Source organism: Lepus europaeus, chromosome 5 (assembly GCF_033115175.1).
Source record: "Lepus europaeus isolate LE1 chromosome 5, mLepTim1.pri, whole genome shotgun sequence".
NCBI classification, from domain to species: domain Eukaryota; kingdom Metazoa; phylum Chordata; class Mammalia; order Lagomorpha; family Leporidae; genus Lepus; species Lepus europaeus.
The window spans coordinates 131,260,181-131,273,532 of NC_084831.1; the positions used below are offsets into that span (position 1 = coordinate 131,260,181).

Below are 13,352 nucleotides of genomic sequence, written 5' to 3' on the forward strand. Positions count from 1 at the left end.
TAGACCTCAACACATACTTTGTAAAATGAAAAAGTTATAAGAGGAAGATGAGTCTATCAAATCTGCACTAGAGTAATGCAAATTCCTTTGTAATGCTCAATGAATTTTTTCTATTTTAGGCTGATCAAAGGCCTCCTTGGTAATGACCTCTTCTCCGGGGTCAGGGGATCCAGTTACCATCTTTTTCTCCCTCTCCCTTCCTCATTCCTTCTTTTTTCTCCATATATCCAATGAAAATGTCTCTCTCTCTATATATATATAAACATTTATATATGTGTATGTATAATTTATATGTCTATAATATATATAATGCCTATATATAAACATATATATATATATCCCTCTTTTTAAAATATTTCATGTATTTATTTATTTGAGAGGTAGAGTTACAGACAGTAAGAGGGAGAAGAGACAGGGAGAGAGGTCTTCCACCTGCTGGTTCACTTCCAAAATGGCCACAATGGCCAGAGATGCACCGATCTGAAGCCAGGAGCTTCTTCTGGGTCTCCCACATGGCGCAGGGGTCTAAGCACTTGGGCCATCTTCTATTTCTTTCCCAGGCCACAGCATAGAGCTGGACTGGGAGAGGAGCAGCCGGGACTAGAACCAGCACCCATATGGGAGGCTGGTGCTGCAGGGGGAGGATTAACCTACTGTGCCATAGCACCAGCCCCAATCCTTAAATCTCTTGTTTAGTCCTTTCTCTGAGGATCAGAGAAGAAGAACATTCTGAATTTTAGCGTATTGCAGGAAGACAAGAAATTTGATTTTTTAAAATCTCACAATGAAAGGCAGTACCCAGTTGGTTCCATGTTGGGTGTCTAAAACTCATGATGAAATGCAATTTTACTGGATTGAAGACCCAAATGACAAGTTCTGGACAAACACAGCTGCTGAAAATTTAGGGAAAAATTCTGGAAAACAGAGCCAAACAAAAGGGGATGCCCAAATTTTGCATTGAAACCTGGCCTAAATCTCTGCTAGACTCAATTTTATTTTTTTAAGATCTATTTATTTATTTGAAAGGCAGAACTAGAGAGAGAAAGAGAGGGGGGGTAGAGAGAGAGGGAGAGAAGGAGCAGAGAATGAGATCTTCCATTTGCTGGTTTACTCCCCAAATGGCCACAATTACTGGGGCTGGGCCAGGCCAGAGCCAGGAGCCAGGAGCCAGGAGCCAGGAGCCAGGAGCCAGGAGCCAGGAGCTTCTTTCGGGTCTCCCACGTGGGTGCAGGGGTCCAAGGACTTGGGCCATCTTCTGCTGCTTTCCCAGGCACATTAGCAAGGAGCTAGATCAGAAGTGGAGCAGCCAGGATTCAAACCAGTGCCATATGGGATGTTGGCACTGCAGATGGTGGCTGTGGCTGAACCCATTACACCACAGCACCAGCCCCGCTACTGGATTCTATGCATACATGATGCAGCTTCCAAGCAGCCTAGCTGAAACAACTGACCTGAGACCCCCTGTTGTCTACCACAACAGAGACAGATTTTGTAGATTGAGTGTTGTGGTCTAAATGTTTGTGTCCTCCCAAAATCCGTATGTTGAATCCTAATATCAAAGCGGCAGTATTAGAGGGTGGGATCCTTGGGGGATGATTAGGATTCTCATTAAAGAGGCCTAGAGAGCTGCCTTGTCCCGTCCTCACTGAAGACACAGTGAGAAGCTGCTACGTGTGAACCTTGCAGAAACAGGCTCTCACCAGACACTAAATGCAATTGACTTGATCTTTAGTTTCTCAGCCTCCAGAACTCTGTTTTTAATAAATGACCCAATTTATGATATTTTCTGATGGCAGCACAAAAAGACTAAGTGTCTGCTTAAAACAAATGGACCAAAAATGAATACTTTTCCAAAAGAATACAGGATCTTAGTCTCTACCACCTATCATTTACATTGTCTAAGATACAATCCAAAGTTACTAAACATATCAAGAAGCAGAAAATCACAACCCGTACTTAGGAGGACATGCAAGAGATAGAGTCCAAATTTTAAATGCTGCAATTAGCAGGAAAGGTTTAAAAAAAACTAAATAATTATACCTGAGGACATAAATGAAAACATAAGTGAATGAACAGGAAATCTCAGCAGTGAAAAAAGATACCAAAAGAAAAAAAGTGAAGTTCTAGAATCGAAAAATATCTGAAATTTTAAAAATCAACAGAAAAAATAATCATTGGATGAGCTTAGGTTTAACTTAGAGTAGAGATGACAGAGGAGTCAGTGAACTTGAAAAAAGATCCACAGAAATTTCTATTACCTACAGAAATAGAAAGGACTGAAAAAGCAGAGCCTCAGTGTCCTGTTGGACAATACCAAAGAAAGACTAACACATAAATAATTGGAGTTCTGGAAAACGGAGAATGAGATTGAAAATATTTGAAGAAATAGTAATGGTTGAAGATTTCCCAAGTGTAGGAAAATCATAAATCATGGCAGGCTAAAAGCAAAACAAAATGAAACAAAAAACCTAGGTACATCACTTAAATTTCAGAGAATCAGGGGCTGGTATTGTGGCACAATGGGTTAAGTTGGTGTTTGCAACGCTTGTATCTCATGTTGGAGTTTGCACCCCAGCTGCTTCAGTTCCAATTCAGTTCCCTGCTAATGTGCCTAGGAAAGCAGTAGAAGATGGCCCAAGTTTTTGGGCCCCTGCAACCCATACAGGAGATCCAGATGGAGTTCCAGGCTTCTGGCTTCAGTATGGTCAAGCCCTGGCCATTGAGGCAATTTGGTAAGTGAACTAGCAAATGGAAGCTCTTCGTCTTTTTCCCTTTCTCTCTCTAACTCTGCTTTTCTTTTCTTTTTTTTTTTTTTTTAACATTTATTTAATGAACATACATTTCCAAAGTACAGCATATGGATTACAATGGCTCCCCCCGCCCATAACTTCCCTCTCACCCGCAACCCTCCCCTTTCCCGCTCCCTCTCCCCTTCCATTCACATCAAGATTCATTTTCAATTCTCTTTATATACAGAAGATCAGTTTGGTATATATTGAGTAAAGATTTCAACAGTTTGCACCCACATAGAAACACAAAGTGAACAATACTGTTTGAGTACTAGTTATAGCATTAAATCACAATGTACAGCACATTAAGGACAGAGATCCTACATGAGGAGTAAGTGCACAATGACTCCTGTTGTTGACTTAACAAATTGACACTCTTGTTTATGGCATCAGTAATCACCCTAGGCTCTTGTCATGAGATGCCAAGGCTATGGAAGCCTTTTGAGTTCACCAACTCCGATCTTATTTAGACAAGGTCATAGTCAAAGTGGAAGTTCTCTCCTCCCTTCAGAGAAAGGTACGTCCTTCTTTGATGACCCGTTCCTTCCATTGGGATCTCACACGCGGAGATCCTTCATTTAGGTCTTTTTTTTTTTTTTTTTTGGCCAGAGTGTCTTGGCTTTCCATGCCTGAAATACTCTCATGGACTTTTAAGCCGGATCTGAATGCCTTAAGGGCTGATTCTGAGGCCAGAGTGCTGTTTAGGACATCCGCCATTCTATGTCTCTAACTCTGCTTTTCAAATAAATAAAATAAATTTTTTTAAAAGAAAAAATCTGAAAGCAGCCAGAAAAAATGAAACATTACTTACAGGGATACAAAAATATGAAGGATTTATCAGAAACAATGGATAGCAGAAGGTAATGAAAAGGCATTTAAAATGCATTAAGCATTAAAACAAGCAAAACAGTCAACCCAGAATTCTCCACCCAGTGAAAATCCTTCATGAATGAGGGTAAAATAAAGATGTTTTCAGATAAATGAGGCGTAAGAGAATTCATCACCAACAGATTTGCCCTATAAGAAACACTAAAAAAAGAAATGAAACGAAACGACTTAATGCTGTAGTGTGCTGGTATAGATTAGGGTAATCCTACTTAGTGCCATGCTTTACTTCCTGTTGGGTTCCACCAACAACTCTGGACCCCACTGATGCCTATATTTACAGTACACTTTCACAATTCCATGTTTTTACTCATTCTGCTTCCTATGTCAAGAACATTGATTGATAATACTGGAAAGCTCCAACTCATCTTTTAAGACACAACTCAAATGTTCCTTTAGTATAAACTCTCAGATTTACAATTGATTCTCATGGACACTATGCATTCATAGCATGTTTTTTCCTCCTACAGCATTTGGTAGCTGCATATATACACTTAAGGGGCATCAACTGGTCTACTATTACCTTGGGTCTGTTTTCTTTTCTTTCTGGTATTTTTAAAGATTTATTTATTTTATTTGAAAGGCAGAGTTACAGAGAGAGATCTTCCATCCACTGGTTCACTCCCTAAATGGCCGCAACGGCCAGCTAGGTCAGATCGAAGCCAGGAGCCATGAGCTTTCTTAGGGTCTCCAACGTGAGTGGCAGGCATCCCAAGCACTTGCACCATCTTCTGTCACTTTCCCAGGTGCATTAGCAGGGAGCTGGATGGGAAGTGGAGCAGCCAGGAATCAAATTGGTGCCCATAAGGGATGACAGCACTGTAGGAAGTGGCTTAAACTGCTACGCCACAGTGCCAGCCACTATGGGTCTGTTTTCTCTCCTAGAATGTGAGTTCCACAGGGTAGAGATCATTGCTTTTCACCCACCCATTTTCAGCATTATAGAAGAATCCCTGGCATAGTATAAGGACAGGCATCAATCTTCAGTAATGACAGGGAATCAAACCCAGGCACTGAAGCACTTCACTAGATCAGAATAAGATTCACAAGGGTCTGGCAGCATTGTGGTATAGTAGGTAAAGCCTGCCCTGCCTGCAACACCAGCATCTTATATGGGCACTGGTTTGAGTCCCCGCTGTTCCACTTCCCACCCAGCTCCTTGCTGATGTGCCTGGGAAAGCAGTGGGAGATGGCCCAAGTACTTGGGCCCCTGTACCCACAGGAAGTTCCTGGCTCCTGGCTTTGGATTGGTCAAGCTCTGGCCATTTTGATCGTTTTGGGAGTGAACCAGCAGATGGAAGATCTCTCTCTATCTCTCCCTCTGTCTCTGAAACTCTATCTTTCAAATAAATAAATAAATCTTTTTAAAAAATAATGCATGAATATTCTTCTCAATTAGTAGTTATTCTATCATTTTCTGAACCACAGGCATTCTTTAACTGAAGTTAGGTACCATAAACACAAAGCACCATGCTTAGGGATTAGCTATGTTGCTGTTATAGTCTGACCATGTCAGATTCATGTCAGAAACTTGATCCCCAATGCAACAGTTTTGGGAGGTGGGGCTTACAGTGGTGATTATGCAGAGTGAGTGGATTCTATTATCATGGAAACAGATTCATTTTAAAGGAGGAGTTTGGCCTCCCTTGCTTCTTTCCTGGGATCTTAGCTCTTTCATCCTCTCTTGCCCTTCCACTTCCACTAAGGGAAGAACCATGACAGTCCTCACTAGATGTCAGCTTCTCAGTCTTGGATTTCCCAGCCTCCATAATTGTGTTCATAATTTCTGTTCACTAAAAATTACTAGTATATTCTTTTATAGCAGCACAAAATGGGCCAAGACAACTGGTATTAACAAATTAAGTTCTATGCCTTAAAAAACGTGACATAAATTAATGATGAGGTATAAGAGATGGCAGACATTTGGTATTTCTGTCATTTTACTGACTTCAAAATATGCTGACACTGACATAATTAGAACCAGTTCTTATGCAAATAAATGGTACATAAAAATTCTTTTTTAAGTTTTATTTTCCAGTTTTACTGAGGTACATTTGGCAAATTAAGATTTAAAGTATACAAGTTTTGATATATGTCTACATTGTGAAATAACTATGACAATCAAGGTGATTTTTTTTTAAAAGGCAGAGTTACGGCGAGAGTGAGATCTTCCATTTGTGGGCTCACTCCCCAAATGGCCACAATGGCTGAAGCTGGGTGTTTCTTCTGTGCTAAAACTGCTATGGTGCAATGCCATTACCCCACAATCAAGGTAATTAACAGTAATTAACATATCCATCACCTGGCATAGTTATATATGTGTCATCATGTTGTATGCTGAATCGCTAGAATTTATTCATTTGCATATCTGACACTTTGCATTCTTTAACCAACAGATCCTCACTTCCTTCAGCCCACTCTTTTTTTATTTATTTATTTATTTATTTATTTATTTATTTTTTATTTTTGACAGGCAGAGTGGACAGTGAGAGAGAGAGAGACAGAGAGAAAGGTCTTCCTTTGCCGTTGGTTCACCCTCCAATGGCCGCCGCGGTAGCGCGCTGCGGCCGGCGCACCGCGCTGTTCCGATGGCAGGAGCCAGGTGCTTCTCCTGGTCTCCCATGGGGTGCAGAGCCCAAACACTTGGGCCATCCTCCACTGCACTCCCTGGCCACAGCAGAGAGCTGGCCTGGAAGAGGGGCAACCGGGACAGGATCGGTGCCCCGACCGGGACTAGAACCCGGTGTGCCGGCGCCGCAAGGCGGAGGATTAGCCTGTTAAGCCACGGCGCCGGCCAGCCCACTCTTTTTTTAAAAAATTTATTTATCTGACAGATAGAGTTACAGAGAGTGAGAGAGACATAGAGAAAGGTCTGCCTTTCGTTGGTTCACCCCCCAAATGGCTGCTACAGCCAACGCTGACCTGATCTGAAGCCAGGAGCCAGGTGCTTCTTCCTGGTCTCCCATGTGGGTGCAGGGGCCAAGCACTTGGGCCATCCTTCACTGCCTTCCCGGGCCACAGCAGAGAGCTGGACTGGAAGAGGAGCAACCGGGACTAGAACCGGTGCCCATATAGGATGCTGGCACCGCAGGTGGAGGATTAACCAAGTGAGCCATGGCACCGGCCCCACAAGCCCATTCTTATCTCCTAGCAAACACCATCCTATTCACCTTCTATGAGCTTAACTTTTTTAGATTCCATAAAATTATTTGCCCTAGGAAAGCCAAAAGAGTGAAATAAGTCACTTATTTTTTATCACTATCATGAGCACATAAAACTTTCTGAAAGAGAATGACAATGCTGATAGTTTTCCAAATTATAATTATATATACATAAAATTATATATTAAGGTATAGGTGATAAAAGGAAAAGAAAAAGATAAACTTGTCAATTTTTCCTCAGGATCACTAATCCTTTCTTTGCTTTCAAAGATAATTCTGCTTATAGCTTTTACAGTCATATCAATTTACTAAGAATAGGCCAGCTTTGGAGCTGGCAATGTGGTGTAGTGGATTAAGCCACTGCATGGGATGCCTGTATCCCATATTGGAGTGCCAGTGCAAATCCCAGCTGCTCTGCTTCCAATACAGCTTCTTGCTAAAGCATCCTGGGAGGCAGTAGATGATGGCTCAAGTGCTTGGGCCACGCATATGGGAGACCTAAATAGGGTTCTGTACTCCTGTTTTCTTCCTGGCATGCAGGCATTTGGGTAGTGAGCCAGGGGATGGAAGCTCTCTTTTCTCTGACTCTCCTCCTCTGTCACTTTGCTTTCAAATAAACACACAAATAAATCTTACAAGAAAAAAAAAAAAAGACCAATTTTCTCTTAACTATTTACCAGCTAACTTTGCCTAGAGTTTTGCTGAGGTTTAGATGATTTTATTATAAACAGGCAGTCATCATATACTCAATCCACTATTTACTCATAATTATTCAACAACAACAAGAATTAAGTCCTTTAATTTTAGGAATTAAAGAAATTTTTTATTCTTTTTAAAAAGTGATTTACTTATTTGAAAGGCACAGTGTGGGGGCAAGAGAGAGAGATCTTCTATCCACTGGCAGCAATGGCCAGGGCTGAGCCAAGATGGAGCTAGGAGTCAGGAACTCCATCTGGGTCCTCCACATGGGTGGCAGGGGTCCAGGCCCTTGGGCCATCTTCTGCTGCCTTCTAGGTACATTAGCAGGAAGGTGGATGAGACTCAAACTGGCACTCCAAAATGCGGATGCTGGTGTCACAAGAGGCAGCTTAACCCACTGTGCCACAACACTGGCTCCTCTTTTTCCTCTTTAATTCAGCTTGAACTAAAATTAGCACCTCTGGCGGAAGCTGGCAAATTCACATGAAGGAAGTAGTTGTGATGTGAAGGTCATGACAGTTAGTCACTAAACACGAAGGAAGTAAACAAAAGTTAAGGAGAAGGGTAAAATGAGAAACATCACCATGTTTTATTCTGTGAAAAGAAATCTGATCCTATCTTCAGTTGGGAAGCAAATTCTATTTTTAAAAATATCCCAAATTAAGGAGAGGAAGTTCACTGATTTTTTTGTATGTGTGACTTTAAGAACAATTACTAGTATTTTTTTTTTCAAAGATTTATTTTATTTATTTGAAAGGCAGAGTGACACAGAGAAAGAGAGAGATCTTCTATCCACTGCTTCTCTACCCAAACAAATGGTCATTATGACTGGGGTTGCGCTAGGTTGAAGCTAACAGTATGGAACTCCATCTGGGTCTCCAACATGGGGTGGCAAAGGCCCAGTATCTGGGCCATCCTCTGTTGCTCTCCCAGGTACATTAGCAGGAAGCTGTATCAGAAGCGGAACAGCTGGCCGGCGCCGTGGCTTAACAGGCTAATCCTCCGCCTTGCGGCGCCAGCACACCGGGTTCTAGTCCCGGTTGGGGCGCAGGATTCTATCCCGGTTGCCCCTCTTCCAGGCCAGCTCTCTGCTATGGCCCGGGAAGGCAGTGGAGGATGGCCCAAGTGCTTGGGCCCTGCACCCGCATGGGAGACCAGGAGAAGCACCTGGCTCCTGGCTTCAGATCAGCGAGATGCGCCGGCCACAGCGGCCATTGGAGGGTGAACCAATGGCAAAAAGGAAGACCTTTCTCTCTGTCTCTCTCTCTCACTATCCACTCTGCCTGTCAAAAAAAAAAAAAAAAAAAAAAAAAAAAAAGAAGTGGAACAGCTGGGAGTTGAACAGGCACTCCGATACGGGATGCTGGCATTGCAGAAGGCAGCTTAACACTATGCCACAATGCCAGCCCCCAATTACTAGTATTTCTATATCATTGCTATCAGAATATCATAACATGATGAAATTGCATACCAAAGCCCATTTCACCTTTGTAAAGTTAGACAAAGAAACTGTCTAACTTTCCCAAGGACATTTATCTAATAAGATGCAACAAGATTCAAACCTAAGAGTTGTTGCTGCATAGACTATCTTTCCTCAACCTTACAACATATTCTTCCTCTCTCCACCATTTCAGATCTCTGAAACAGGAATGTGCACTAAAACCTGCTATATAATCAGTAGTGCATTAGTTCTGTTTTTCCTTGAAAGCTAAAAGATGAGTCATAAAATCCATAAGCTCATACAACTGGAAAAATAACAGATAAAACCCAGTCTCACAAATATTTACTTGAATTAGTAACACAATATAACATTGCTTTAGTTTAGGTTTAGAATTTTATCTTTGCTTTTATGCTGAAGGATTAGGATAATGAAATAATTTAAATGTATGTCAGTAGCTCCATATTTGATCATAATTTTCTAAAAATGGAAGCTATCAGTAGGAAGACAAGCCTTTTTATTTCAAATGACACCTAAGTTCTTTGAGGACAAGAACCATCATATATCAGTTTACGTAGTTAACAACTATATACCAAGCTCCCAGCACAGTGCTTGATACATGTATGTGCTCATTTTTTTTTCCTATTTTTTTAAAGATTTATTTATTTATCCAAAAGTTAGAGTCACAAAGAGAGAGGAGAGGCAGAGAGAGAGAGATCTTCCACCCAATGGTTCACTCTCCAATTGCCTGCAACGGCCGGAGCTGTGCCGATCCGAGGCCAGGAGCCAGGAGCTTCTTCCTGGGCTCCCATGTAGGTACAGGGGCTCAAGCACTTGGGCCATATTCTACTGCTTTCCCAGGCCATAGCAGAGAGCTGGATCAGAAGTGAACCAGCCAGGACTGGAACCGGTGCCCATATGGGATGCTGGGATGCCGGCACTTCAGGCCAGGGCGTTTACCCATTGCGCCACAGCGCCAGCCCTGTGTGCTCAATTTTGTGGAATGAATAAATAGGCAAGTCTATGAAGGAATAATTACTAATGTGATCAAATGTTCTATTCTTTAGCATGGTAAAAATATGATTGATGAATAGCCTTAACTCAGTCTTATATTATATCTCCCTCATAATAAAGGGATATTTATTATCAAAAGAGCCTATTGTTTGCTGTTTTAATTATACCATTTCTCATACTTAGTAAAGTGGATCTTGGTTAATACTAGAAAGAAATTAACTCACATATGTAAATGTCTTTCTTTCTGTTGAATTTATCAGTCTCTTATGAATAGCTCATTTCAGTGATTTTTTTTTTTCCTAAGATTTTCAGTGTCTTACAATATCTTATTTTAGAATTTGGGTAATAAAATTATCTGTCCAATAGGATTATCACTCAGGATACTGCAATAAATAGTTAGAATTCAGTTTTGAACTTGGGAAAGAACTGTACATGAAGAGAATAAATCCTTCACGGGTAAGTGTTGTGGTATAATGGGTATATACTGTTTGGGAAGCCAGCATCCCATAGTGGAGTGCCTGGGATTGAGGCCCATCTCTGCTTCCAATCCATCTTCAGGTCACTGTGACTGGGACGCAGTAGATGATGCCACAAGTACTTGGGTCCCTGCCACCCATCAGGAGATCCAGATGGAGTTCCTGGCTCCTGGCTTCAGCATGGTCCAGACCTGGCTGCTGTGTCATTTGGGGAATAAAGCAGCAGATGGCAGATCTCTCTCTCTCTCTCTGTGTCTCCTTCTCTCTCTCTCCCTATGCCTTTTAAGGATATACAACTCTTTAAAAAATGAATAAAATAATAAACCCCTCAAATACAATAGTTTTATCTTAGCTATCTAAGACTATAGTTCTTACATATTTTTTCTTATTAAGGAACTAGACAAATGGAAATAAAAATATTTCTACGTATCCTCCTTGGCTGAAAACAAGCACAAGGCATTTTTCTATTTGTTTTGTTGCCCCACTTCCCCCTGGTCTCATATTTAACATTTAATTCATTAGGCTATATCAGTCTTGGATCTGTAGATGTCCCTATTTTAACTTAATAGCATGTATCATACATTTCGGTTTTCAGGGGTTAGCAAACCATGGAAAGCTTGCTGTGTGTTTTGTAAATAAAGTTTTACTGGAACACAGTCACACTCATTCAATTACATATCATTTATGGCTGCTTTCATCCTACAATGGTGGAGTAGTGGAACTGAATATTTGAGACAGAAACTCCATGGCCCTCAATGTCCAAAACGGACCATTACAGAAAAAGTCTTCCAGTTCCACCACTCTCCATTGGGTCACCAAAACCAGAAACTCATGAGTCCTTGAAACCTGTTTCTCCTTTCTCCCTTCATTACATTAATCACTAAGTTCAGATAGTTTTGTTTTTCATGTGTTTTTCAATCTTGTCCCCTCTTGTTCATCCCTCTCATCTGCCATAATAACATAATGATTTTGTTTAAAAAGATTTAGTTTATTTATTTGAAAGGCAGAGTTACAGAGAGAGAGAGAGAGAGAGAGAGAGAGAGATCTTCCATCTGTTGGTTCACTCCCTAAATGGTCAGGGCTGGGCCAGGAGCTTCTGGGTATCCCATGTCGGTGCAGAGGTCCAAGTACTTGGGCCATCTTCCACCTCTTTCCTAGGTGTATTATCAGGGAGCTGGATGAGAAGTAGAGCAGCTGGAACTTGAACCAGTGCCCATATGGGATGCTGGCATTGCAGGTGGTGACTTAACCCTTTAGGCCACAATGGTAGTCCCAACATGATTTTTACTAGATTGCTGTAATACTCTTCTGATATACTTGTATTTAGTCATACTCCTTTTACGTCTATCCTTCACAACACAGTAGTGGCAGAAAATGATTCTATTAAGTCTTGAAACTTGATTGCATTTGATAGGAAGAGGGAGGCAGCACCACAGAGAAAGAAAAACATGAGCAAAAGGTGGATCTGGGTGAGTGTGGTATGGAAACTGTGATGCAAGCCAGAATGGTGGGAGTGCTGTATTTGCTGGAATATGATGAAACATGAATTGAGAAAAGTATTAAGCAACATGGTCACAAAGATCTTTGTGATTTATAAACTATGATTTTATTTTGTGCTGATTCTCACAAGCCAGGCTAACAAAAAAATCCATGGCCATAGACAGCATTTAGAAGAGGAAAAAAAGGCAATTCTAAAAGAATCATTCATATAACAAATACTGAATTGTGTTCATATTAAGTACATGTGTAAAACCACCTCACTGCACCACCTGCTGAATGGCCTTATGTTCAGAAACTAAATAACATCCTAAAATATAAAGATTTCTTGAGCCAGAGACTTTAATTGTTTTTCACGTTTAAAGTCCCACTCAAAAGCCATTTCAATCCCCTAATCTTTCCTGCTGAACCTTTCCCAATAACTGAATGCTATGTCTCTCTTGTGGGCCATGGTAATGCTCTCCATTTTCTTTTTCACTATGAATACCCAGTCATCCACAAGAGCTAGGGAGAGAGAGGCAGACGGTCAAGGAGAGAGTTCCCATCCTCTGGTTCACTCCTTCAATATACACGATAGTCAGAACTGAGCTGGGAGGGAGCTGGGAACTGGGAACTCAAACCAGGTCTTCCATGTGGGTAGCAGGAGCCCAATCACTTGAGCTATCATGGCTGCCTCCCAGGGATCACATAAGCAGGAAACTAGAGTCAGAAGTCAGAGCTGGATATCAAACCCAGGTATTCAGATAAAGAACTCAGACTTCCTAACTGGCAATTAACCTCTAGTCCAAGTGTCAATCCCAATGTAGGTTCCACAACTGAGAATTTATCTTTTTTTTTTTTTTTTTTTTTTTTTGGGCAGGCAGAGTGGACAGTGAGAGAGAGAGACAGAGAGAAAGGTCTTCCTTTTTGCTGTTGGTTCACCCTCCAATGGCCACTGCAGCCAGCGCACCGCGCTGATCCAATGGCAGGAGCCAGGTGCTTCTCCTGGTCTCCCATGGGGTGCAGGGCCCAAGCACTTGAGCCATCCTCCACTGCACTCCCAGGCCACAGCAGAGAGCTGGCCTGGAAGAGGGGCAACTGGGACAGAATCTGGCGCCCCAACCGGGACTAGAACCCGGTGTGCTGGCGCCACAAAGCGGAGGATTAGCCTAGTGAGCCGCGGCACCAGCCTGAGAATTTATCTTAATCCTAAAAAACATTAAAGTCACTGAATTACTAAATTTACTTGTGTTCCTGAATTACAAAGAGGTGCTGGTATACAATGAAGAAATGATACTTCTATAACTTAAGATAGTTGCAATGAAGGAACCTGACAGCTCTAAGGTGGGATGCAGAAAGCAGGATCAGTAATCCAAACCTCCACGTATTTAAAACAGCTTCAGCACCATATCCT

At 41.7% G+C, this 13,352-nt stretch overlaps 1 protein-coding gene across 2 annotated transcripts in view; it reads right to left on the minus strand.

Annotated features, from left to right (window-relative positions):
* TMCO1 (transmembrane and coiled-coil domains 1) overlaps nucleotides 1-13,352 on the minus strand; it is a 57,431-nt gene that overhangs the window by 9,582 nt on the left and 34,497 nt on the right. The window lies entirely within an intron of this gene.